A 4,267-nucleotide genomic window follows, 5' to 3' on the forward strand; every position below is an offset into this window, starting at 1 on the left:
CTTTGAACAGCTCAAAAGGATATCCAACCCGATTCTTGGTCGAGCTGTACGGCTTGGTTGCAACGAAAAAGATAAAAGAAAACATTCAAAGTGGGTTCGACGTCCAACCCCCCGATGTAACATCCCAACTTTTTGAATCAAGTCATTTTTTTAATAGCTAATTAATTAATTAAAATGGTAATGATTTAAGATTTGAATTTAAAATTTAAACATATGAAAGCACTAGTGGTAGTAAATCTCTAACCGACAGTAAACAACCTTTTAAAACATAGTCATAACTAATTCTACATTTATTAGATTTGAATGATATTTTATTATATGAAAAGATAAGAATACTAGCTCTATTCCTTAAGTTAAGTATAAAATCAAATTCAAATTAAATTAAGTAGATAAATCGGTTACAAGTTCAGTGTAAAAAATCGCGCTCTTATCAGCCAGCTTGATATACTAACAGTATTTTAAGAATATCTCAAGCTGTGGTTATCCGATTGACTTCGTTTGATATTTGTTTTAAAGCTAATTCAATTCTCTATAAATTTGTCTCTAATAGCTAATTCCAAATTCCAAATATAGAAAAATTTATAGGACTCACAAAATGACGATCCAGATTGAAGATTTCACCTAAATGCCTCCTAACATAATCTGCTCATACCTAAGAGCTATTTGATCATTCCTTTCTCATTCTATTCCCTTTTTCTATACAAAACATTCTAGTATACACAAAGTCTAGCCATGAAACAAGTCTCTCTTCACTAACAAACCGCATCTATTTGCATTGGAATACCTAGCGGAACTTCACTCGAGGTATGGGGTTTTGTGCTAATTTTTATATGTCATATCTTAAATATTTTTTAATATATATATATCTTCCTTTCTTAATCTACTCCCTTTTTCTATACAAAACATTCTAGTATACACAAAGTCTAGACATGGAACAAGTCTCTCTTCACTAACAAACCGCATCTATTTGCATCGGAATACCTATTGGAATTTCACTCGAGGTAGGGAATTTTTAAATATCATATCTTAAATGTTTTTGAATATATATGTTAGCATTGCACGTCATGATATAATGTCTCTTTTCTTCATACACATTATGCATTATAATAACAACCGTATGTGCATTAAAGAACTGAGGGAATGATCCTTTGGTAAGAGAAGATGAACCCCAAAGACAAGATAATCGAGATGATCCTTCGGTAAGGGAAGGTGATCGTTAAACTTTTGGAACCTTCGGTAAGGGAAGGAGACTCCCATCAATTTTATAATAATATATCTTGGTTGCCATGACTTCCTTCTTGTGTATGTTTAAATAACCTTGATGTAAATTGAATTAAGGGAATGATCTTTCGGTAAGGGAAGGTGACCCCCAAAGACAAGGTATTGATATGATCCTTCGGTAAGGGAAGGTGATCGCCAAAACGTGTGGGATAAGAACCTTCGGTAAGGGAAGGGGACTCCCACTTTTTATACCGGTTTGAACTCAATACCTTCCATAAAAGCTACGAGGAAAAGTAATGAAAAGTACAATGAAAAGAGTGATCATGATTGTTCTTCTTTTATTTTTTTTTATTTATGATTATGTTTATTATTGCATTCAAAGATCCTTCTTTTTCCAAAGTTCCTTCTTGTATGATGTATGATATTGTTTAAGATCTTTATTTTATTCATATCTATTCTGTTTGACTTATCTATGGCAATGTTACTATTTTTCTCTTATTTATTATTTATTTCGTCTTGCTTTATGGCCTATGAGAACTTCATACCAAGGTTTATAAGTTACCTTTATATGTTTTAACGCTATAGGTATTTTGTATGCATTACACATGTCATAACATAAGTAAATGAGAAGCATCTAAAAGTCACACCACTCCGACTAATCAAGACTTTTGAAAACAATAATTGAACAACATTGCATCATCACTGTTTTTATTTTAAAATTCGGAGTGGCTGGGGATGGATACGATGACACCATATAGATAAACTACTGAGAAACTTTTGTTTCTCACCCCCTCTCTCCGTACCATCTTCAGGAACGATGCAGTACGAAGCAATACAGTTGAGGTGAAAAGACAGGTGCACTAGTGGGAGCAAGCTATCAAGGACGTAGATACAAAACATTAAACGTTTACCTTAAGAAGGAAGAATATGCGATTGTTTTAGCCATAGTTAAACAAATTAAGAGAATTAGGATTTCCTATGTGTCTTGTTTTATCCTTATTGACTGATTGCAATTGTAACTATTATGTTTTCTTTTTTATTTGGTATAAGTAAAGCTTGTCATTGTTGTGCCTTCATAGTTTAGCACACCAGTTTTCCATGTTAGTATTTTCAAATCCACTTATATTTTTCAACTAGTAACTATTCTAATAAAAACTAATTATTCAATATTTTTATCTATAAATTATTTTATATAAATATTTCACATTTGTTTTAAAAGAAAAATTCCGCAAGGTTTTGAATACCAGCTACTAAATATAATCCAAATAAAGCTTAACTCAGTTTAAAAGTATTAGGGTGTTACACCCGACATAGGAGTTGGAACATTTTTATGAAAGCCCAAGAGTTCGGGTGCAGTTGGGAAGGGGCGAGGTTAGAAGCGCGTAAAACCTCCATCTCAAAGTCGGTAAAAGGAAGTCGGACACATAGCCTAGTGAAAAAAACAATCATAGGCATAAAAGCAAGGCTGCTCAGACTCCACTATAGGGGGAAAACACACTCTCTCCTCAGGATCATGCGGTTCTAGAACATAGCTCCTCTCATCCTCCGTACTCTCACAGATACTATGGTGACTACGAAATTCGTCACAGTACTCTTTGTCGATTAACGTGATACACATTAAAACAGTACTATCTACCCAGTTCCGAAGAGCAGGGGGAATCTTAGTTGACATGTTCAAGATAACTTTGCGAGACATAAACACTACACTTACAAACGAAAATAAAAGAAAACTGTCACCAAACAGGTCGGACATCATTTCAACAGAAGTTGGGTTATAGCTACCGAATTAAAGGAAAGCTACTCGATATCTCTTTTTCCACAGCACCAAATGGCGCCTCTTCGACACAACATTAAGTCAAAAATGACACCAGTAGGGGCAGTACGGTATGCAAAAGACAACAACAACACAAATTACAAATAGAAGATTCTTTAAAGCAAAAAAGAAAAGTCTTTCAAATCTTTGACAAAAATTTTTTACTCCTCAAACAAGCCCACAAGAAAATCGAAAAACAGATTTCTCCCAAGAAGGAAAATGCAAAGACAGCAAAGCAAACCAAACATCTAGCAAGTCTCAAAAGAAAGATGGGGGAAAGAAAAGGCGAGAACCAACCTGGAAGAAGACTGGAAAGAGCACAACAATAAACGGCAAAAACTCGAACGATCCCCTTCACGCCAGAAAAGTAAGCAACCTTCCAAAAATGCCAAGGCTGGGAAAGCTCGAGGCAACAGATAGTCAAAATAGCACTTTCAGAGAAGAATAAAGTAGAAGTAATCTTTCAGAAGCAAAGAAAAGGGAAAAATAGCTCAAGGGACTACTTATAAGGCACAAAGGGGTCGAAACGGCTCTTTCCCCCTTTTAAGGGCGCACGAATCTCCAGGAGTAACTGCCGCACGACATTTGACAGTCATTAAAGCTCCACCAACGTTCAAAAATTCAAAACACGTCGGGTAGTACCGACGAGGTGAAAGCCCGACGTCTACAGTGGAAGGCACAGAATGCTTGAGCCCGACTTATAAAAGGAACGAGCTCAAGCAGCGGCACTGTCATACATTGGCCCAACAAATGAAAACCACGCCCAATAACACTAGAAGGCCCACCAATAAAGGTGGACATCAGGATAAGCCCGACCTCTTGTAAGAGGTTGGATACTGACTCCCAAAGGGCGAAATCCCTACTTGCTCAAAGCAGATAAATTGCTCCCTAAAACCTCTACCACATCTAGAAGGTGAATCTCAACAAACTCCCAAGATAAAGAGAATGTTTATCTACCAGAAAAGATAAGACTACTCCAACAAAGATGGTTGACAGTTCTACTATAAATACACTGGTTCCCTCAGGTATAACTTACATCCCAATCAACTAAAAACCTGCCTAAAACCCTTGCTAACTTAAGTATCGGAGTTTCTTGCAGGTACCACCTCTCACCTCCTCACGAGAAACTCGGACAGGCGGCACCTCGACATAACAAGTCGGACGCTGCCACACAAAGAGATCTGGACCTCACGTTCAGGTCCAAATTAATGTTTCAGATAACCTTCGAAATAA

The sequence above is a fragment of the Arachis ipaensis genome, chromosome B06, assembly GCF_000816755.2.
Source record: "Arachis ipaensis cultivar K30076 chromosome B06, Araip1.1, whole genome shotgun sequence".
Classification (NCBI taxonomy): Eukaryota; Viridiplantae; Streptophyta; class Magnoliopsida; order Fabales; family Fabaceae; genus Arachis; species Arachis ipaensis.